Source organism: Garra rufa, chromosome 8, assembly GCF_049309525.1.
Source record: "Garra rufa chromosome 8, GarRuf1.0, whole genome shotgun sequence".
Classification (NCBI taxonomy): Eukaryota; Metazoa; Chordata; class Actinopteri; order Cypriniformes; family Cyprinidae; genus Garra; species Garra rufa.
In genome coordinates this window covers 41,969,321-41,992,901 of record NC_133368.1, presented here as the reverse complement: position 1 = coordinate 41,992,901, position 23,581 = coordinate 41,969,321, and the positions used below count along the sequence as shown (strand labels likewise).

Genomic DNA, 23,581 nt, shown 5'->3' with positions numbered 1-23,581 from the left:
TTACGTGCTGCTGTGTGAACATCGTAGGTCCGATCGCTTAGAAAAGTCATAGCACACCTCTCCTCAATGAGCCGGTCGATTTGACACCTCATTCATGGGTCTACGCCAAACGGTGCGGGACGAGTTACGCGCCGAAGTTTTGTCAGGGCGAACAGTAATAGTAATACTAGATATGTACATTTCCTGAAGAAAATGTGAGTGGTGCTTGCTGTGGCAAAACTCAGCCCTCGGTTGCTAGGGTGTTGATATGCAGTTGCTATGGCACCCATGATGGTTGCTAGGGCCGTTGCTAGGGTACCCGGGGTGGTTGCTAGGGTGTTGCTATGTGGTTGCTAGGGTACCCGGGGTGGTTGCTAGGGTGTTGCTAGGGTACCTGGGGTGGTTGCTATGGCCGTTGCTAGGGTACCCGGGGTGGTTGCTAGGGTGTTGCTATGTGGTTGCTAGTGTACCCGGGGTGGTTGCTAGGGTGTTGCTATGCGGTTGCTAGGGTATCCGGGGTGGTTGCTAGGGCCGTTGCTAGGGTACCCGGGGTGGTTGCTAAGGTGTTACTATGCGGTTGCTATGGTACTCGGGTGGTTACTAGGGCAGTTGCTATGTGGTTGCTAGGGTACTTGGGTTGTTGCTAGGGCCGTTGCTAAGGTAACCGGGCTAGTTGCTATGGCGTTGGTATGCAGTTGCTACTTGTCAAAGATCATTACTATGGAGTGTTATAGAGGTGTTTGCCTGATTAGCCCTTAGCTAATTGCTATTAGCATGAAGCTATTGAGTGCTAGCATGTGTAGCCTGTTGAGAGTTTGCTAGTATGAGTCAAAAGTAGCAACTCCCATGTCTATGCGACATTCTGATACAAAAATATAGGTCTTGCTAATTGGTTGCTAGGGTACTCTGTTTGGTTGCTAGGGAGTGGCCAATGACGACACTGTAAAGTGTAGTTGCCAGTATGAGTGATATAAACTAACCCCCATGTCTCTGTGACATTCAGGTCAGAAGATATGCCTGTGTGGCTTTAGGTTGCTAGGGTACTCTGTTTGGTTGCTAGGGAGTGGCCAATGATGACACTGTAAAGTGAAGTTGCCAGTATGAGTGATATAAACCAACCCCCATGTCTCTGTGACATTCAGGTCTGAAGATATGCCTGTATGGCTTTGGGTTGCTAGGGTACTCTGTTTAGTTGCTAGGGAGTGGCCAATGACGACACTGTAAAGTGTAGTTGCCAGTATGAGTGATATAAACCAACCCCCATGTCTCTGTGACATTCAGGTCCGAAGATATGCCTGTGTGGCTTTGGGTTGCTAGGGTACTCTGTTTGGTTGCTAGGGAGTGTCAATGTTGATTGGTGATTGGGCGTTTGCTGCCCCGACTCAAAGGAGTCCGCCCCCATGTCTCTATGACACTCTGATCCAGAGATATGCATATGGGCCCTTATAATGGAAGTCTATGGGATCAGTTGCTAGGGTGCCCTAAATGGTTGCTAGGGCGTGGCTTGACATCTTCATGATGATCCGTAGAGTCTGATTGGCCATTTGAGTAAAATGGGCCCGCCTCCATGTCTCTAGGCCAATGTGATGCTGAGTTATGCCCAATGCAAAATCCCTATGTAAATTAACATGGGTTTTCATGGGACGTCCCTTCACCATTATAAGTCAATGGGGGAAATTTGGAGAGCTCTTGCACCCCAGGGGTACAACTTTTACCCCATTGCGAGGAGTCTTCTCGCACAGCTTGAAAGACTCTCCAGATGTGGCGAATCAGGTGTTTCTACGAAATTCACTCTCGGCGCTACGTCCCGTCAAAGTTGGCCGTAATGCATTGTCTATGGGATTTTGGGGGCGAATAAAAATGGGCTGTGACATCATCGTACCCCCAATGGTTTTAAAAAGTTCTCAGAATTTTTTGGTCAATGGGCCGCATAATTTGACGCCAGTTTCGAGGGTCTACGACAAAAACTGCGGGAAGTAATTTTTTTGCATAAAGGGGGCGTTTGCGCCCCAGGGGTACAACTTTTACCCCATTGCGAGGTGTCTTCTCGTACAGCTTACCAGCCTCCCCAAATGTGGCGAATCGCGTTTTTCTACAAAATTCTTGCTCGGTGCTACGTCCCGTCAAAGTTGGCCGTAATGCATTGTCGTTGTAAATTTTGGTGTGGTTCTTTGCCCCGTGTGACATCATCGTACCCCCGATCGCTTATAAAAGTCATAGCACACCGAATCTATATAGGCCGCACGATTTGACACCTGTTTCGAGGGTCTACGACAAAAACTGCGGGACTAGTTACGCGCCGAAATGTGTACGGAAGAAGTGGAATAATAATAATAAGTATGTCGAATAGTAATAGTGATGCTTTGCCTATGGCAAGCACCACTAACTAGATATGTACATTTCCTGAAGAAAATGTGAGTGGTGCTTGCGGTGGCAAAACTCGGCCCTCGGTTGCTAGAGTGATGTAATTGGTTGCTAGGGTGTGGCTATGAAGATCATAGGTCACTACTTATAGGGCGAGTCCAAACCCACAAACCTCTATTGCTTTCTGATCCAAAGATATGATCTCACAAATTTTATGACAAGTCTATAGGAGATTTTGCCCAAATTTCTCACCCGCTTTACGATAATCGTACGCCCGATCGCTTCAAAAATTCATAGCACACCTCTCCTCAAAAAGCCGGTCGATTTGAGACGTCATTCATGGGTCTACGACAAACGGTGTGGGACAAGTTACACGAAGAAGTTCCTATTGGCCTGCATGAACATTCTGCCAATGAAAGTCTATGGGATATTTTTGCCCGCTTTTTCGTGTGCTGTTTGAATATCGTACCTCCAATCGCTCCGAAAAGTCATAGCACACCTCTCCTCAATAAGCCGCAACTTTTGACACCTCATTCATGGGTCTACGGCAAATGGTGCCCGACAAATTACACACCGAAGTTCCTATGGGCCTGTGTGTGTGTGTGAGAAAGTGACAGTTGAGATTCAAATTGACAGACATTCTGCCATTGTAAATCAATGGGATTTTTTGGCCCGCTTTTTCCTCCGCTGTGTGAACATCGTAAGTCCGATCGCTTAGAAAAGTCATAGCACACCTCTCCTCGATGAGCCAGTCAATTTGACACCTCATTGGTGGATCTACGACAAACGGTGTGGGAGGAGTAGCGCGCCAAAGTTTTGTCAGGGCGAACAGTAATAGTAATACTGATTGTAAATCAATGTGATTTTTTTGCCCGCTTTTTCGTGCGCTGTGTGAACATCGTAAGTCCGATCAACTCTCCTCAATAAGCCGGTCGATTTGAGACCTCATTCATGGGTCTATGACAAACGGTGTGGGACGAGTTACACGTAGAAGTACCTTTGGGCCTGAATGAACATTCTGCCAATGAAAGTCTATGGGATATTTTTGCCCACTTTTTCGTGCGCTGTTTGAACATCGTAGCTCCAATCGCTCCGAAAAGTCATAGCACACCTCTCCTCAATAAGCCGCAACATTTGACACCTCATTCATGGGTCTACGGCAAACGGTGCCGGACAAATTGTGCACTGAAGTTGAAGGTTGGTTGCTAGGGTGTTGCTATGCAGTTGCTAGGGTACACAGGGTGGTTGCTAGGGTGCTGCTGTGCGGTTGCTAGGGTACCCTGGGTGGTTGCTAAGGTATTGCTATGCAGTTTCTAAGGTACCCGGGTGGTTGCTAGGGCCGTTGCTAGGCTACCCAGAGTGGTTGCTAAGATAGTGCTATGCGGTTGCTAGGGTACCCGGGGTGGTTGCTAGGGTGTTGCTATGCGGTTGCTAGGGTACCTGGGGTGGTTGCTTGGGTGTTGCTATGCGGTTGCTAGGGTACCCGGGGAGGTTGCTAGGGTGTTGCTATGCGGTTGCTATGGTACCCGGGGTGGTTGCTTGGGTGTTGCTATGCGGTTGCTAGGGTACCCGGGGAGGTTGCTAGGGTGTTGCTATGCGATTGCTATGGTACCCGGCGTGGTTGTTAGGGCCGTTGCTAGGGTACTCGGGGTGGTTGCTAGGGTGTTGCTATGTGGTTGCTAGGGTTCCCGGGGCGGTTGCTAGGGCCGTTGCTAGGGTACCCAGTGTGGTTGCTAAGGTGTTGCTATGCGGTTGCTAGGGTACCCGGGGTGGTTGCTAGGGTGTTGCTATGTGGTTGCTAGGGAACCCGGGGTGGTTGCTAGGGTGTTGCTATGCGGTTGCTAGGGTACCCGGGGTGGTTGCTAGGGCCGTTGCTAGGGTACCCAGGGTGGTTGCTAAGGTGTTGCTATGTGGTTGCTAGGGTACCTGGGATGGTTGCTAGGGTGTTGCTATGTGGTTGCTAGGGTACTTGGAGTGGTTGCTAGGGCAGTTGCTAGGGTACCCATGGTGGTTGCTAGGGTACTCGGGTGGTTACTAGGGCCGTTGCTATGCGGTTGCTAGGGTACCCGGGTGGTTGCTAGGGCCGTTGCTAAGGTACCCAGGCTAGTTGCTATGGCATTGGTAGGCAGTTGCTAGTTGTCAAAGATCATTACTATGGAGCGTTATAGAGGTCTTAGCCTGATTAGCCCTTAGCTAATTGCTATTAGCATGTAGCCATTGAGTGGTAGCATGTGTAGCATGTTGAGAATTAGCTAGCATGAGTCAAAAGTAGCAACTCCCATGTCCATGCATCATTCTGATACATAGATATCGGTCTTGCTAATTGGTTGCTAGGGTACTCTCTTTGGTTGCTAGGGAGTGGCCAATGACGACACTGTAAAGTGTAGTTGCCAGTATGAGTGATATAAACCAACCCCCATGTCTCTGTGACATTCAGGTCTGAAGATATGCCTGTGTGGCTTTGGGTTGCTAGGGTACTCTGTTTGGTTGCTAGGGAGTGTCAATGTTGATTGGTGATTGGGCGTTTGCTGCCCCGACTCAAAGGAGTCCGCCCCCATGTCTCTATGATACTCTGATCCAGAGATATGCATCTGTGCCCTTATAATGGAAGTCTATGGGATCAGTTGCTAGGGTGCCCTAAATGGTTGCTAGGGCGTGGCTTGACATCTTCATGGTGATCCGTAGAGTCTGATTGGCCATCTGAGTAAAATGAGCCCGCCTCCATGTCTCTAGGCCAATGTGATGCTGAGTTATGCCCAATGCAAAATCCCTATGTAAATTACCATGGGCTTTCATGGGACGTCCCTTCACCATAGAAAGTCAATGGGGCAAATTTGGAGAGCTCTTGCACCCCAGGGGTACAACTTTTACCCCATTGCGAGGAGTTTTCTCGCACAGCTTGAAAGCCTCTCCAGATGTGGCGAATCACGTGTTTCTACGAAATTCTTGCTTGGCACTACGTCCCGTCAAAATTCGTCCCAATGCGTTGTCTATGGGATTTTGGGGCCGAATAAAAATTGGCTGTGACATCATCGTACCCCTGATCGCTTATAAAAGTCGGGGATCTACATTCCCGTATTGGCCGCACAATTTGACGCCCATTTCGAGGGTCTACGTCAAAAATTGCGGGACGAGGGGCGCGCCAAAATTTGAACGAAAGAGGGGCATTTGCGCCCCAGGGTTACAACTAACACCCCATTGCGAGATGTGTTCTCGCACAGCTTGACAGCCTCTCCAGTTGTGGTGAATCACGTGTTTCTACGAAATTCTGGGTCTGCGCTACGTCCCGTTAAAGTTGGCCGTAATGCATTGTCGTTGTAAATTTTGGGGTGGTTTTTTGCCCCGTGTGACATCATCGTACCCCCGATCCCTTATAAAAGTCATAGCACACCGAGTCTATATAGGACACACGATTTGACTTCGTTTCGAGGGTCTACGACAAAAACTGCGGGACTAGTTACGCGCCGAAAAACGTACGGAAGAAGTAAGAAGAAGAAGAAGAAGAAGAATAATAAGTATGTGAGATAGTAATAGTGATGCTTTGCCTATGGCAAGCACCACTAACTAGATATGTACATTTCCTGAAGAAAATGTGAGTGGTGCTTGCTGTGGCAAAACTCGGCCCTCGGTTGCTAGGGTGGTGATATGCAGTTGCTATGGCACCCAGGATGGTTGCTAGGGCCGTTGCTAGGGTACCCAGGGTGGTTGCTAGGGTGTAGCTATGCGGTTGCTAGGGTACCCGGGGTGGTTGCTAGGCCCGTTGCTAAGGTGTTGCTAGGGTACCTGGGTGGTTGCTAGGGCCGTTGCTAGGGTACCCAGGGTGGTTGCTAGGGTGTTGCTATGCTGTTGCTAGGGTACCCAGGGTGGTTTCTAGGGTGTTGCTATATGGTTGCTAAGGTGTTGATATGCGGTTGCTAGGGTACCCTGGTGGTTGCTAGGCCCGTTGCTAAGGTGTTGCTATGCGGTTGCTAGGGTACCCGGGGTGGTTGCTAGGGCCGTTGCTAGGGTACCCAGGGTGGTTGCTAGGGTGTTGCTATGCGGTTGCTAGGGTACCAAGGGTGGTTGCTAAGGTGTTGCTATGCGGTTGCTATGGTACTCAGGTGGTTACTAGGGCCGTTGCTATGCGGTTGCTAGGGTACTTGGGTGGTTGCTAGGGCCGTTGCTAAGGTAACCGGGCTAGTTGCAATGGCGTTGGTATGCAGTTGCTACTCGTCAAAGATCATTACAATGGAGTGTTATAGAGGTCTTTGCCTGATTAGCCCTTAGCTAATTGCTATTAGCATGAAGCTATTGAGTGCTAGCATGTGTAGCATGTTGAGAGTTTGCTAGCATGAGTCAAAAGTAGCAACTCCCATGTCTATGCGACATTCTGATACAAAAATATACGTCTTGCTAATTGTTTGATAGGGTACTCTGTTTGGTTGTTAGGGAGTGGCCAATGACGACACTGTAAAGTGTAGTTGCCAGTATGAGTGATATAAACCAACCCCCATGTCTCTGTGACATTCAGGTCAGAAGATATGCCTGTGTGGCTTTGGGTTGCTAGGGTACTCTGTTTGGTTGCTAGGGAGTGGCCAATGACGACACTGTAAAGTGTAGTTGCCAGTATGAGTGATATAAACCAACCCCCATGTCTCTGTGACATTCAGGTCTGAAGATATGCCTGTGTGGCTTCGGGTTGCTAGGGTACTCTGTTTGGTTGCTAGGGGTGGCCAATAACAACACTGTAAAGTGTAGTTGCCAGTATGAGTGATTTAAACCAACCCCCATGTCTCTGTGACATTCAGGTCAGAAGATATGCTTGTGTGGCTTTAGGTTGCTAGGGTACCGTGTTTGGTTGCTAGGGGGTGGCCAATGATGATACTGTAAAGTGTGGTTGCCACTATGAGTGATTTAAACCAACCCCCATGTCTCTGTGACATTCAGGTCTGAAGATATGCCTGTGTGGATTTGGGTTGCTAGGGTACTCTGTTTGGTTGCTAGGGAGTGGCCAATGACAACATTGTAAATTGTAGTTGCCAGTATGAGTGATATAAACCAACCCCCATGTCTCTGTGACATTCAGATCTAAAGATATGCCTGTGTGGCTTTGGGTTGCTAGGGTACTCTTTGGTTGCTAGGGAGTGGCCAATGACGACACTGTAAAGTGTAGTTGCCAGTATGACTGATATAAACCAACCCCCATGTCTCTGTGACATTCAGGTCTGAAGATATGCCTGTGTGGCTTCGGGTTGCTAGGGTACTCTGTTTGGTTGCTAGGGAGTGGCCAATGATGACACTGTAAAGTGTAGTTGCCAGTATGAGTGATATAAACCAACCCCCATGTCTCTGTGACATTCAGATCTAAAGATATGCCTGTGTGGCTTTGGGTTGCTAGGGTACTCTGTTTGGTTGCTAGGGAGTGGCCAATGACGACACTGTAAAGTGTAGTTGCCATTATGAGTGATATAAACCAACCCCCATGTCTCTGTGACATTCAGGTCTGAAGATTTGCCTGTGTGGCTTTGGGTTGCTAGGGTACTCTGTTTGGTTGCTAGGGAGTGGCCAATGATGACACTGTAAAGTGTAGTTGCCAGTATGAGTGATATAAACCAACCCCCATGTCTCTGTGACATTCAGGTCTGAAGATATGCCTGTGTGGCTTTGGGTTGCTAGGGTACTCTGTTTGGTTGCTAGGGAGTGTCAATGTTGATTGTTGATTGGGCGTTTGCTGCCCCGACTCAAAGGAGTCCGCCCCCATGTCTCTATGACACTCTGATCCAGAGATATACATCTGGGCCCTTATAATGGAAGTCTATGGGAACAGTTGCTAGGGTGCCCTAAATGGTTGCTAGGGCGTGGCTTGACACCTTCATGATGATCCGGAGAGTCTGATTGGCCATCTGAGTAAAATGAGCCCGCCTCCATGTCTCTAGGCCAATGTGATGCTGAGTTATACCCAATGCAAAATCCCTATGTAAATTAACATGGGTTTTCATGGGACGTCCCTTCACCATTATAAGTCAATGGGGGAAATTTGGAGAGCTCTTGCACCCCAGGGGTACAACTTTTACCCCATTGCGAGGAGTCTTCTCGCACAGCTTGATAGCCTCTCCAGATGTGGCGAATCACGTGTTTCTACGAAATTCTTGCTTGGCGCTACGTCCCGTCAAAATTCGTCCCAATGCGTTGTCTATGGGATTTTGGGGCCGAATAAAAATTGGCTGTGACATCATCGTACCCCTGATCGCTTATAAAAGTCGGGGATCTACATTCCCGTATTGGCCGCACAATTTGACGCCCATTTCGAGGGTCTACGTCAAAAATTGCGGGACGAGGGGCGCGCCAAAATTTGAACGAAAGAGGGGCATTTGCGCCCCAGGGGTACAACTTACACCCCATTGCGAGATGTGTTCTCGCACAGCTTGACAGCCTCTCCAGTTGTGGTGAATCACGTGTTTCTACGAAATTCTGGGTCTGCGCTACGTCCCGTTAAAGTTGGCCGTAATGCATTGTCGTTGTAAATTTTGGGGTGGTTTTTTGCCCCGTGTGACATCATCGTACCCCCGATCCCTTATAAAAGTCATAGCACACCAAGTCTATATAGGACGCACGATTTGACGCCCGTTTCGAGGGTCTACGACAAAAACTGCGGGACTAGTTACGCGCCGAAAAACGTACGGAAGAAGTAAGAAGAAGAAGAAGAATAATAAGTATGTCGAATAGTAATAGTGATGCTTTGCCTATGGCAAGCACCACTAATAATAATAATAATAAGTATGTCGAATAGTAATAGTGATGCTTTGCCTATGGCAAGCACCACTAATAAGTATGTCGAATAGTAATAGTGATGCTTTGCCTATGGCAAGCACCACTAATAATAATAATAAGAATAAGTTTAAATAGAATATCAGTAAGTTGGCTTTCTCAAGCCAACTTAACTAGATAAAAAGTTTGTTAGCAAACTTTAAGTTGGCTTGAGAAAGCCTAGCCAGTAAGTTTTAAGTAGTTTTAAAAGCTTTTAGTTTAAAGAAAGTTTTAAGGTTTTCAGTTTGAAAGTTTTAGTTTGATTAATAAAGTTTGAAGATAGATAGGCTAGATAGATATAAATAGTTTGAAAATAGATAGATTTATAGATATAAATAGTTAGAAGATATAAATAGTTTGAATGTGAATAGATGCTAAGGTGTTGCTATGTGGTTGCTAAAGTACCCAGGGTGGTTGCTAAGGTGTTGCTATGCGGTTGCTAGCATTATTTAAGCAAGACTAGCAAGTCGTTAACATGATTTTTAACATGACTAGCAAGTCGCTAGCATGATTTTAGCATGACTAGCAAGTCGCTAGCATGATTTTAGCATGACTAAAAAGTCGCTAGCATGATTTTAGCAGGACTAGCAAGTCACTAGCATGATTTTAGCACGACCAGCAAGTCGCTAGCATGATTTTAACATTATTTTAGCATGACTAGCAAAGTCGCTAGCATGATTCTAGCATGACTAGCAAGTCGCTAGCATGATATTAGCATGACTAGCAAGTCGCTAGCATGGTTTTAGCAAGACTAGCAAGTCGCTAGCATTATTTAAGCAAGACTAGCAAGTCGCTAACATGATTTTTAGCATGACTAGCAAGTCGCTAGCATGATTTTACCATGACTAACAAGTCGCTAGCATGATTTTAGCATGACAAGCAAGTCGCTAACATGACTTTAGCATGACTAACAAGTCGCTAGCATGATTTTAGCACGACTAGCAAGTCGCTAGCATGATTTTAGCATTACTAGCAAGTCGCTAGCATGATTTTAGCATTATTTTAGCATGACTAGCAAGTCGCTAGCATGATTTTAGCAAGACTAGCAAGTCGCTAGCATGATTTTAAACATGACTAGCAAGTCGCTAGCCTGATTTTAACATGACTAGCAAGTCGCTAGCATGATTTTACCATGACTAACAAGTCGCTAGCATGATTTTAGCATGACTAGCAAGTCGCTAGCATGACTTTAGCATGACTAGCAAGTCGCTAGCATGATTTTAGCATTATTTTAGCATGACTAGCAAAGTCGCTAGCATGATTGTAGCATGACTAGCAAGTCGCTAGCATGATTTTAGCAAGACTAGCAAGTCGCTAGCATGATTTTAAACATGACTAGCAAGTCGCTAGCCTGATTTTAACATGACTAGCAAGTCGCTAGCATGATTTTAGCATGACTAGCAAGTCGCTAGCATGATTTTATCATTATTTTAGCATGACTAGCAAGTCGTTAGCATGATTTTTAGTATTATTTTAGCATGACTAGCAAGTCGCTAGCATGATTTTAGCATGACTAGCAAGTCGCTAGCATGATTCTAGCATGACTAGCAAGTCGCTAGCATGATATTAGCATGACTAGCAAGTCGCTAGCATGATTTTAGCAAGACTAACAAGTCGCTAGCATGATTTTAGCATTATTTTAGCATTACTAGCAAAGTCGCTAGCATGATTCTAGCATGACTAGCAAGTCGCTAGCATGATATTAGCATGACTAGCAAGTCGCTAGCATGGTTTTAGCAAGACTAGCAAGTCGCTAGCATTATTTAAGCAAGACTAGCAAGTCGCTAACATGATTTTTAACATGACTAGCAAAGTCGCTATCATGATTTTACCATGACTAACAAGTCGCTAGCATGATTTTAGCATGACTAGCAAGTCGCTAGCATGACTTTAGCATGACTAGCAAGTCGCTAGCATGATTTTAGCACGACTAGCAAGTCGCTAGCATGATTTTAGCATGACTAGCAAGTTGCTAGCATGATTTTAGCATTATTTTAGCATGACTAGCAAGTCGCTAGCATAATTGTAGCATGAATAGCAAGTCGCTAGCATGATATTAGCATGACTAGCAAGTCGCTAGCATGATTTTAGCAAGACTAGCAAGTCCATAGCATTATTTAAGCAAGACTAGCAAGTCGCTAACATGATTTTTAGCATGACTAGCAAGTCGCTAGTATGATTTTACCATGACTAACAAGTCGCTAGCATGATTTAAGCATAACTAGCGAGTCGCTAGCATGATTTTAACATGACTAGCAAGTCGCTAGCATGATTTTAGCACGACTAGCAAGTCGCTAGCATGATTTTAGCATTATTTTAGCATAACTAGCAAAGTCGCTAGAATGATTCTAGCATGACTAGCAAAGTCGCTAGCATGATTCTAGCATGACTAGCAAGTCGCTAGCATGATTTTAGCATGACTAGCAAGTCGTTAGCATGATTTTAGCAAGACTAGCAAATCGCTAGCATGATTTTAGCATTATTTTAGCATGACTAGCAAGTCGCTAGCATGATTTTAGCACGACTAGCAAGTCGCTAGCATGATTTTAGCATGACTAGCAAGTCGCTAGCATGATTTTAGCATGACTAGCAAGTCGCTAGCATGATTTTAGCATTATTTTAGCATGACTAGCAAGTCGCTAGCATGATTTTATCATTATTTTAGCATGACTAGCAAGTCGCTAGCATGATTTTAGCATGACTAGCAAGTCGCTAGCATGATTTTAGCACGACTAGCAAGTCGCTAGCATGATTTTAAACATGACTAGCAAGTCGCTAGCATGATTTTAGCATGACTAGCAAGTCGCTAGCATGATTTTATCATTATTTTAGCATGACTAGCAAGTCGCTAGCATGATTTTAGCATTATTTTAGCATTACTAGCAAGTCGCTAGCATGATTCTAGCATGACTATCAAGTTGCTAGCATGATTTTAGCATAACTAACAAGTTGCTAGCTTGATTTTAACAAGACTAGCAAGTCGCTAGCATGATTTCAGAATTATTTTAGCATGACTAGCAAGTCGCTAGCATTATTTTAGCATGACTAGCAAGTCGCTAGCATGATTCTAGCATGACTAGCAAGTCGCTAGCATGATTTTAGCATGACTACCAAGTCGCTAGCATGATTTTAGCATGACTACCAAGTCGCTAGCATGATTTTAACAAGACTAGTAAGTCGCTAGCATGATTTTAGCTAGACTAGCAAGTCAGTAGCATAATTTTTAACATGACTAGCAAGTCGCTAGCATGATTTTAGCATGACTAGCAAGTCGCTAGCATGATTTTAGCACGACTAGCAAGTCGAGTAGCAAGTCGCTAGCATGATTCTGGCATGACTAGCAAGTCGCTAGTATGATTTTAGCATTACTAGCAAGTCGCTAACATGATTTTAGCATGACTAGTAAGATAGATAGATAGATAGATAGATAGATAGATAGATAGATAGATAGATAGATAGATAGATAGATAGATAGATAGATAGATAGATAAGGTTTGAAGATAGATAGATAGATAGATAGATAGATAGATAGATAGATAGATAGATAGATAGATAGATAAGGTTTGAAGATAGATAGATAGATAGATAGATAGATAGATAGATAGATAGATAGATAGATAGATAGATAGATAGATAGATAGATAGATAGTTTAAAGCTTAATTGAGTATCAATGGCTTCTAGCAGTTTACATTAAACACAGTTCAAACAGACATGGACTTTTGGTCAATGAAAGTCTATGGGACCTTTTTATGATTTTTAATATTAATTTTTAAGAAAACCATAACTCAAAACAGTCTGAAAAGATATAGCACACTAAGTCTGAACAGTATGAAGATCTGACCCGAGTTTGGAGTATGTAGCTTGAACGGTCTAGGAGGAGTAGGAGTCCAAAAATTTTCCGCTCAGAAAAATAAGAAGAATAATAATAAGTTTAAATAGGATTTCAGTAAGTTGGCTTTCCCAAGCCAACTTAATAATAAGTTTAAATAGGATTTCAGTAAGTTGGCTTTCCCAAGCCAACTTAATAATAAGTTTAAATAGGATTTCAGTAAGTTGGCTTTCCCAAGCCAACTTAATAAAATAGAAAATCTTCTTTAACGATATACAGGACTGTTCAAAAGAGAAATTAATGCTGTTCTTTTAACTTTTTATTCATCAATGAATTCTGCCAAACATATCAGTTTTCATTTAAAAAATAAAAAAATAAATACAAATATGCAGTACAAGTTATTTTGCTGTTTTTTCCAGTATTTTTGATCAAATAAATGCAGACTTAAAAAGTCACTTCTTTCAAAAACATTAAACAGTCATGTGTAAAAATGTTTGACAAATAATGTTCACATACATATTCTACAATGAGATACAGGTAACTTTACCTTCTGGTAGAGGTTGTACCACTTCCGCTGCCGTGGTGCTGGTCTGTTGCCTCCAGACGGACAAACCCCAGAGCTGGCAAAAGCCCTCAACCTGGCCATCCACTCGCCTTCACCCATGACCTTGTGGCTCTTTGGCTTAGTGCTCATCTAAATATAATAGGAAAATAATAGTTAGTAATGTGTATTTTTGCAAGTATTGGACAACTACACAAATGTTTTTAATTTATTTATATTGATACAATCATATCTATTCAAGCTAACTAAATCATGGCACCCATTACAACAATAAAACATTATTTTATTACTAATAAAGCAAAATAAGGTTACACTTTAAAAGGTGTTAAACTACAATTATGCATATAAGTATTTGAATATTAAATTACCACATGCAGTTACTATAGGGGTAAGACTAGTGTTTTGTTTGGTTTATAATTAGTTGCATCCAATTATTCATAATTTACTGTTATTGCTATAGTAACTACATATAGCGTGTATTAATGACAATGTTAAATAAAGTGTTACCCTCCCTTTATGTCTATATAACATTGCGTTTTCATTTTAATTATTATTTGTTGCACTTTTATCTGTGTTTATACAAATGGTAATCCATCTGCAAACTCAAAACTTGATTACTACAGTCACACATAGCAAAATCACATTACATTTTAATTAGAAATGACAATTTCTACAACAAAACATTTTTTAAATCCTAATCAAACTGAAAAAAAAGAATACATGTGTTTATTATGCAAAATTACAGGCAAATGGTGTTTTATATGTGAGATTTTAGGCAAGTCATGAAAACCAAACATGATCATTTCACTTTCACATTAGTAAAACCATGGTGTTTTTTTCATTCACGATTTTATTCATAGTAAGACTGTTTATATTGAGTTTAATAAGTAAGATTACAGGCAAACTGTGTTTAATATGTGATATTATAGGCAAGGCATGAAAAGAAAACATGATACACTTACTACATACTACATACATTACATATACTACACTTTCACTATAGTAAAACCATGGTAAATGACAATGAACACAAGCATAATGTTTTTTTGTTCATTCAGATTTTAATTTATAGTAAGACTGTGTTCATACAGTTGTAATCGATCGGCCAAAAACACAACTAGGCTTTCACTATGGTAATAACATGGTGAATTGTCATAAGGAATGACCATTTACAGCTGAAAAATAAATCCAACTTCAGAACGAGTAAATTTAGTTTAATGAGTAAGATTACAGGCAAACTGTGTTTAAAATGAGAGATTATAGGCAATTCATGAAAACAAAACATGATTACTACACAACACAAGGAAAATGGGTTTTGTTTGTTTTGTTCATTCGGATTTTAATTTATAGTAAGACTGTGTTCATACAGTTGTAATCGATCAGCCAAAAACACAACATGGTTACTATGATTCACTACAGTAAAAACACGGTAAACTGTAATAAAGAATGACTACATTTACAGCTGAAACACGTTTTTTTTTCCATTTAAATTGAACTTCAGAACGTGTAAATGGAGTTTAATAAGGAAGATTAGAGGCAAACTAACATTGTTTCATTCACAAGTCGCGAGTCAAAAGTTTATGAACACACAAAAACGGATGAACGACGGACGAAAACGTAACGAGTTAACAATTGAGAACACTGTAAACACATATGAAGAAAGAAGCAAACATTTATTACTTACTTTGAAAAGTTATTAGATGTTCCGTTCGTCTGATTTTTTACATGAATTAGAATGAAGCTAAGCACGGTGAGTGGCTGCGTCCATTCTCATTCGGCAACGCGATTGGCTCTCAACAAGGGAGCGCGTGCGATGTGATTGGCGCCTCGTCCATTCTCACAATGGACGGCGAGATCGGCGATTGGACGAGGAGACGGCCGCGGAAACAGACAATCCTGCTCCAGGTCGAAGGCACGGATCTGTGCGGTCACAACCTCGGCCTATTAGGTTTCTGCAGCTCGACTGCTGGCCAAAAAACGGCTTTCGACGCAGGAAGACGTGCGCCCCGTTCGAAGAGGGAAGCAAAGAGGAACCCGCCTTCCCATACCGGGAGTCGAACCGGGGCCGCCTGGGTGAAAACCAGGAATCCTGACTGCTAGACCATATGGGAACTGGTCAGTGGAAGCCTTGTCCGGGTAAATAAAAAGATTCCAAAAATACTCACGCCACGCATTCAAAAAAACAAACGTGGTCTTGCATTGTAACCGTTATCTCAAGGAAAAACAGCTTATCGCCGGTCTGTCAAGGTACAGAAATGAAAAAATCATGAGATTAACAATGAAACTGAGATGCGGTTTTAACCGGATATTTCGTGTCCAACTTTTTCTCAAAGCCCGGATGGCAAGTAGGAATAGGGCAACAATTCAGCAAGCCGTGACATCAAAACCAAACTGCATTACGCAAAAAGCGGTGCTCGAGCAAGCCAGGAGTCGAACATAGAATCTTCTGATCTGTAGTCAGACGTGTTATCCATTGCACCACTGGCCCGCAGCGGAGCACGTGCCAGCCAGGAGTCGAACCTAGAATCTTCTGATCCGTAGTCAGACGTGTTATCCATTGCACCACTGGACCACAGCGGAGCAAGAGCCAGCCAGGAGTCGAACCTAGAATCTTCTGATCCGTAGTCAGACGCGTTATCCATTGCGCCACTGGCCCACCACCTGGGGGACCTCGTGCTTGCGCCCGACTTGTTGGTTTTCGACGTGACAGAAGCCTGTATTGCTGTCTGCTTTTTCTCATGCTATTAGCAGGCCAGCAGCAGATCAGCTCTTCCCTGGTGGTCTAGTGGTTAGGATTTGGCGCTTTCGCGGCCCGGGTTCGATTCCCGGTCAGGGAACGCTCTTTTGCCCCCCACCCCCCCAACGGCGGCCTGTGAAATCAAGCTCTGCTGGCCGCTTTCAGAAGGCCGGCCCCCCCGAAAAAGGTGGGCACATGAAAAACGACCTCCTTCGAGCCGGAGTCGAACCAGCGACCTAAGGATTGTGTGGTCTTGCATTGTAACCGTTATCTCAAGGAAAAACAGCCTATCGCTGGTCTGTCAAGGTACAGAAATGAAAAAATTATGAGATTAGCAATGAAACTGAGACGCGGTTATAACCGGATAAGTTGCTGATTTTTGGCTAGTTTGGATTTCATTTCGTGTCCAACTTTTTCTCAAAGCCCGGGTGGCACGTAGGAATAGGGCAACAATTCGGCAAGGCCGTGACATCAAAACCAAACTGCATTACGCAAAAAGCAGAGCATGAGCCAGCCAGGAGTCGAACCTAGAATCTTCTGATCCGTAGTCAGACGCTTTATCCATTGCGCCACTGGCCCACCGCATGAGGGACCTCGTGCTTCCGCCCGACTTGTTGGTTTTCTACGTGACAGAAGCCTGTATTGCTGTCTGCATTTTCTCATGCTATTAGCAGGCCAACACTAGGTCATCTCTTCCCTGGTGGTCTAGTGGTTAGGATTCGGCGCTCTCACCGCCGCGGCCTGGGTTCGATTCCCGGTCAGGGAATGCACTTTTGCCCCCCTCCCCCCCAACGGTGGACTGTGAAATCAAGCTCTGCTGGCCGCTTTCAGAAGGCCGGCCCCCCAAAAAAGGTGGGCACATGAAAAACGACCTCCTTCGAGCCGGAGTCGAACCAGCGACCTAAGCCTGGGGGACCTCGTGCTTGCGCCCGACTTCTTGGTTTTCGACGTGACAGAAGCCTGTATTGCTGTCTGCTTGTTCTCATGCTATTAGCAGGCCAGCATTAGATCAGCTCTTCCCTGGTGGTCTTGTGGTTAGGATTCGGCGCTCTCACCGCCCCGCTTTCAGAAAGCCGGCCCCCGCAAAAAAGGTGGGCACATGAAAATCGACCTCCTTCGAGCCGGAGTCGAACCAGCTACCTAAGGATTGCCAACGCTCCACCTACAGTCCTCCGCTTTACCAGCTGAGCTATCGAAGGCACGGATCTGTGGGGTCACAACCTCGGCCTATTAGGTTTCTGCAACTTGACTGCTGGCCAAAAAACGGCTTTCGACGCAGGAAGACGTGCGCCCCGTTCGAAGAGGGAAGCAAAGAGGAACCCGCCTTCCCATACCGGGAGTCGAACCGGGGCCGCCTGGGTGAAAACCAGGAATCCTGACTGCTAGACCATATGGGAACTGGTCAGTGAAAGCCTTGTCCGGGTAAAAAAAAAGATTCCAAAAATACTCACGCCACGCATTCGAAAAAACAAGCGTGGTCTTGCATTGTAACCGTTATCTCAAGGAAAAACAGCCTATCGCCGGTCTGTCAAGGTACAGAAATGAAAAAATCATGAAATTAACAATGAAACAGAGATGCGGTTTTAACCGGATATTTCGTGTCCAACTTTTTCTCAAAGCCCGGATGGCACGTAAGAATAGGGCAACAATTCAGCAAGCTGTGACATCAAAACCAAACTGCATTACGCAAAAAGCAGTGCTCGAGCAAGCCAGGAGTCGAACATAGAATCTTCTGATCTGTAGTCAGACGTGTTATCCATTGCACCACTGGCCCACAGCGGAGCACGAGCCAGCCAGAAGTCGAACCTAGAATCTTCTGATCCGTAGTCAGACGTGTTATCCATTGCACCACTGGACCACAGCAGAGCAAGAGCCAGCCAGGAGTCGAACCTAGAATCTTCTGATCCGTAGTCAGACGCATTATCCATTGCGCCACTGGCGCACCACCTGGGGGACCTCGTGCTTGCGCCCGACTTGTTGGTTTTCGACATGACAGAAGCCTGTATTGCTGTCTGCTTTTTCTCATGCTATTAGCAGGCCAGCAGCAGATCAGCTCTTCCCTGGTGGTCTAGTGGTTAGGATTCGGCGCTCTCGCGGCCTGGGTTCGATTCCCGATCAGGGAAAGCTCTTTTGCCCCCCACCCCCCCAACGGCGGACTGTGAAATCAAGCTCTGCTGGCCGCTTTCAGAAGGCCGGCCCGCCCAAAAAAGGTGGGCACATGAAAAACGACCTCCTTCGAGCCGGAGTCGAACCAGCGACCTAAGGATTGTGTGGTCTTGCATTGTAACCGTTATCTCAAGGAAAAACAGCCTATCGCTGGTCTGTCAAGGTACAGAAATGAAAAAATTATGAGATTAGTAATGAAACTGAGACGCGGTTATAACCGGATAAGTTGCTGATTTTTGGCTAGTTTGGATTTCATTTCGTGTCCAACTTTTTCTCAAAGCCCGGGTGGCACGTAGGAATAGGGCAACAATTCGGCAAGGCCGTGACATCAAAACCAAACTGCATTACGCAAAAAGCAGAGCACGAGCCAGCCAGGAGTCGAACCTAGAATCTTCTGATCCATAGTCAGACGCGTTATCCATTGCGCCACTGGCCCACCGCACGAGGGACCTCGTGCTTCCGCCCGACTTGTTGGTTTTCGACGTGACAGAAGCCTGTATTGCTGTCTGCATGTTCTCATGCTATTAGCAGGCCAACACTAGGTCAGCTCTTCCCTGGTGGTCTAGCGGTTAGGATTCGGCGCTCTCGCCGCCGCGGCCCGGGTTCGATTCCCGGTCAGGGAACGCTCTTTTGCTCCCCTCCCCCCCAACGGTGGACTGTGAAATCAAGCTCTGCTGGCCGCTTTCAGAAGGCCGGCCCCCCAAAAAAGGTGGGCACATGAAAAACGACCTCCTTCGAGCCGGAGTCGAACCAGCGACCTAAGCCTGGGGGACCTCGTGCTTGCGCCCGACTTCTTGGTTTTCGACGTGACAGAAGCCTGTATTGCTGTCTGCTTGTTCTCATGCTATTAGCAGGCCAGCATTAGATCAGCTCTTCCCTGGTGGTCTTGTGGTTAGGATTCGGCGCTCTCACCGCCCCGCTTTCAGAAAGCCGGCCCCCGCAAAAAAGGTGGGCACATGAAAATCGACCTCCTTCGAGCCGGAGTCGAACCAGCTACCTAAGGATTGCCAACGCTCCACCTACAGTCCTCCGCTTTACCAGCTGAGCTATCGAAGGCACGGATCTGTGGGGTCACAACCTCGGCCTATTAGGTTTCTGCAACTTGACTGCTGGCCAAAAAACGGCTTTCGACGCAGGAAGACGTGCGCCCCGTTCGAAGAGGGAAGCAAAGAGGAACCCGCCTTCCCATACCGGGAGTCGAACCGGGGCCGCCTGGGTGAAAACCAGGAATCCTGACTGCTAGACCATATGGGAACTGGTCAGTGAAAGCCTTGTCCGGGTAAAAAAAAAGATTCCAAAAATACTCACGCCACGCATTCGAAAAAACAAGCGTGGTCTTGCATTGTAACCGTTATCTCAAGGAAAAACAGCCTATCGCCGGTCTGTCAAGGTACAGATATGAAAAAATCATGAAATTAACAATGAAACAGAGATGCGGTTTTAACCGGATATTTCGTGTCCAACTTTTTCTCAAAGCCCGGATGGCACGTAAGAATAGGGCAACAATTCAGCAAGCCGTGACATCAAAACCAAACTGCATTACGCAAAAAGCGGTGCTCGAGCAAGCCAGGAGTCGAACATAGAATCTTCTGATCTGTAGTCAGACGTGTTATCCATTGCACCACCGGCCCACAGCGGATCATGAGCCAGCCAGAAGTCGAACCTAGAATCTTCTGATCCGTAGTCAGACGTGTTATCCATTGCGCCACTGGCGCACCACCTGGGGGACCTCGTGCTTGCGCCCGACTTGTTGGTTTTCGACGTGACAGAAGCCTGTATTGCTGTCTGCTTTTTCTCATGCTATTAGCAGGCCAGCAGCAGATCAGCTCTTCCCTGGTGGTCTAGTGGTTAGGATTCGGCGCTCTCGCGGCCTGGGTTCGATTCCCGGTCAGGGAAAGCTCTTTTGCCCCCCACCCCCCCAACGGCGGACTGTGAAATCAAGCTCTGCTGGCCGCTTTCAGAAGGCCGGCCCGCCCAAAAAAGGTGGGCACATGAAAAACGACCTCCTTCGAGCCGGAGTCGAACCAGCGACCTAAGGATTGTGTGGTCTTGCATTGTAACCGTTATCTCAAGGAAAAACAGCCTATCGCTGGTCTGTCAAGGTACAGAAATGAAAAAATTATGAGATTAGTAATGAAACTGAGACGCGGTTATAACCGGATAAGTTGCTGATTTTTGGCTAGTTTGGATTTCATTTCGTGTCCAACTTTTTCTCAAAGCCCGGGTGGCACGTAGGAATAGGGCAACAATTCGGCAAGGCCGTGACATCAAAACCAAACTGCATTACGCAAAAAGCAGAGCACGAGCCAGCCAGGAGTCGAACCTAGAATCTTCTGATCCGTAGTCAGACGCGTTATCCATTGCGCCACTGGCCCACCGCACGAGGGACCTCGTGCTTCCGCCCGACTTGTTGGTTTTCGACGTGACAGAAGCCTGTATTGCTGTCTGCATGTTCTCATGCTATTAGCAGGCCAACACTAGGTCAGCTCTTCCCTGGTGGTCTAGCGGTTAGGATTCGGCGCTCTCACCGCCGCGGCCCGGGTTCGATTCCCGGTCAGGGAACGCTCTTTTGCTCCCCTCCCCCCCAACGGTGGACTGTGAAATCAAGCTCTGCTGGCCGCTTTCAGAAGGCCGGCCCCCCAAAAAAGGTGGGCACATGAAAAACGACCTCCTTCGAGCCGGAGTCGAACCAGCGACCTAAGGATTGCCAACCACTGGCCCACCGCCTGGGGGACCTCGTGCTTGCGCCCGACTTCTTGGTTTTCGACGTGACAGAAGCCTGTATTGCTGTCTGCTTGTTCTCATGCTATTAGCAGGCCAGCATTAGATCAGCTCTTCCCTGGTGGTCTTGTGGTTAGGATTCGGCGCTCTCACCGCCCCGCTTTCAGAAAGCCGGCCCCCGCAAAAAAGGTGGGCACATGAAAATCAACCTCCTTCGAGCCGGAGTCAAACCAGCGACCTAAGGATTGCCAACGCTCCACCTACAGTCCTCCGCTCTACCAGCTGAGCTATCGAAGGCACGGATCTGTGGGGTCACAACCTCGGCCTATTAGGTTTCTGCAGCTCGACTGCTGGCCAAAAAACGGCTTTCGACGCAAGAAGACGTGCGCCCCGTTCGAAGAGGGAAGCAAAGAGGAACCCGCCTTCCCATACCGGGAGTCGAACCGGGGCCGCCTGGGTGAAAACCAGGAATCCTGACTGCTAGACCATATGGGAACTGGTCAGTGGAAGACTTGTCCGGGTAACTAAAAAGATTCCAAAAATACTCACGACACGCATTCGAAAAAACAAGCGTGGTCTTGCATTGTAACCGTTATCTCAAGGAAAAACAGCCTATCGCCGGTCTGTCAAGGTACAGAAATGAAAAAATTATGAGATTAGCAATGAAACTGAGACGCGGTTATAACCGGATAAGTTGCTGATTTTTGGCTAGTTTGGATTTCATTTCGTGTCCAACTTTTTCTCAAAGCCCGGGTGGCACGTAGGAATAGGGCAACAATTCGGCAAGGCCGTGACATCAAAACCAAACTGCATTACGCAAAAAGCAGAGCACGAGCCAGCCAGGAGTCGAACCTAGAATCTTCTGATCCGTAGTCAGACGAGTTAACCATTGCGCCACTGGCCCACCACCTGGGGGACCTCGTGCTTGCGCCCGACTTGTTGGTTTTCGACGTGACAGAAGCCTGTATTGCTGTCTGCTTGTTCTCATGCTATTAGCAGGCCAGCAGCAGATCAGCTCTTCCCTGGTGGTCTAGTGGTTAGGATTCGGCGCTCTCGCGGCCCAGGTTCGATTCCCGGTCAGGGAACGCTCTTTTGCCCCCCACCCCCCCCAACAGCGGACTGTGAAATCAAGCTCTGCTGGCCGCTTTCAGAAGGCCGGCCCGCCCAAAAAAGGTGGGCACATGAAAAACGACCTCCTTCGAGCCGGAGTCGAACCAGCGACCTAAGGATTGTGTGGTCTTGCATTGTAACCGTTATCTCAAGGAAAAACAGCCTATCGCTGGTCTGTCAAGGTACAGAAATGAAAAAATTATGAGATTAGCAATGAAACTGAGACGCGGTTATAACCGGATAAGTTGCTGATTTTTGGCTAGTTTGGATTTCATTTCGTGTCCAACTTTTTCTCAAAGCCCGGGTGGCACGTAGGAATAGGGCAACAATTCGGCAAGGCCGTGACATCAAAACCAAACTGCATTACGCAAAAAGCAGAGCACAAGCCAGCCAGGAGTCGAACCTAGAATCTTCTGATCCGTAGTCAGACGCGTTATCCATTGCGTCACTGGCCCACCGCATGAGGGACCTCTTTTGCCCCCCTCCCCCCCAACGGTGGACTGTGAAATCAAGCTCTGCTGGCCGCTTTCAGAAGGCCGGCCCCCCAAAAAAGGTGGGCACATAAAAAACGACCTCCTTCGAGCCGGAGTCGAACCAGCGACCTAAGGATTGCCAACCACTGGCCCACCGCCTGGGGGACCTCGTGCTTGCACCCGACTTCTTGGTTTTCGACGTGACAGAAGCCTGTATTGCTGTCTGCTTGTTCTCATGCTATTAACAGGCCAGCAGTAGATCAGCTCTTCCCTGGTGGTCTAGTGGTTAGGATTCGGCGCTCTCGCGGCCTGGGTTCGATTCCCGGTCAGGGGACGCTCTTTTGCCCCCCACCCCCCAACGGCGGACTGTGAAATCAAGCTCTGCTGGCCGCTTTCAGAAGGCCGGCCCCCCCAAAAAAGTTGGGCACATGAAAAACGACCTCCTTCGAGCCGGAGTCGAGCCAGCGACCTAAGCCTGGGGGACCTCGTGCTTGCGCCCGACTTCTTGGTTTTCGACGTGACAGAAGCCTGTATTGCTGTCTGCATGTTCTCATGCTATTAGCAAGCCAACACTAGGTCAGCTCTTCCCTGGTGGTCTAGTGGTTAGGATTCGGCGCTCTCACCGCCGCGGCCCGGGTTCGATTCCCGGTCAGGGAACGCTCTTTTGCCCCTCTCCCCCCCAACGGTGGACTGTGAAATCAAGCTCTGCTGGCCGCTTTCAGAAGGCCGGCCCCCCAAAAAAGGTGGGCACATGAAAAACGACCTCCTTCGAGCCGGAGTCGAACCAGCGACCTAAGGATTGCCAACCGCTGGCCCACCGCCTGGGGGACCTCGTGCTTGCGCCCGACTTCTT

The 23,581-nt window shown here is 46.6% G+C and overlaps 1 protein-coding gene and 10 non-coding genes across 11 annotated transcripts in view; 4 read left to right on the top strand and 7 right to left on the bottom strand.

The window, feature by feature from the left end:
• Positions 1-23,581, bottom strand: part of LOC141340190 (TRAF3-interacting protein 1-like) — a 115,462-nt gene that overhangs the window by 75,694 nt on the left and 16,187 nt on the right. The window lies entirely within an intron of this gene.
• Positions 16,021-16,095, bottom strand: trnar-acg (transfer RNA arginine (anticodon ACG)). The gene has a single exon. It is a non-coding gene; the product is annotated as a tRNA-Arg (tRNA).
• trnar-acg (transfer RNA arginine (anticodon ACG)) lies at positions 16,105-16,177 on the bottom strand. The gene has a single exon. It is a non-coding gene; the product is annotated as a tRNA-Arg (tRNA).
• trnar-acg (transfer RNA arginine (anticodon ACG)) lies at positions 16,765-16,837 on the bottom strand. The gene has a single exon. It is a non-coding gene; the product is annotated as a tRNA-Arg (tRNA).
• On the top strand, positions 16,953-17,024 carry trnae-cuc (transfer RNA glutamic acid (anticodon CUC)). The gene has a single exon. It is a non-coding gene; the product is annotated as a tRNA-Glu (tRNA).
• Positions 18,788-18,860, bottom strand: trnah-aug (transfer RNA histidin (anticodon AUG)). Its single transcript has one exon. It is a non-coding gene; the product is annotated as a tRNA-His (tRNA).
• On the top strand, positions 18,976-19,047 carry trnae-cuc (transfer RNA glutamic acid (anticodon CUC)). Its single transcript has one exon. It is a non-coding gene; the product is annotated as a tRNA-Glu (tRNA).
• Positions 20,727-20,799, bottom strand: trnar-acg (transfer RNA arginine (anticodon ACG)). The gene has a single exon. It is a non-coding gene; the product is annotated as a tRNA-Arg (tRNA).
• Positions 20,915-20,986, top strand: trnae-cuc (transfer RNA glutamic acid (anticodon CUC)). Its single transcript has one exon. It is a non-coding gene; the product is annotated as a tRNA-Glu (tRNA).
• trnar-acg (transfer RNA arginine (anticodon ACG)) lies at positions 21,977-22,049 on the bottom strand. The gene has a single exon. It is a non-coding gene; the product is annotated as a tRNA-Arg (tRNA).
• On the top strand, positions 23,314-23,385 carry trnae-cuc (transfer RNA glutamic acid (anticodon CUC)). Its single transcript has one exon. It is a non-coding gene; the product is annotated as a tRNA-Glu (tRNA).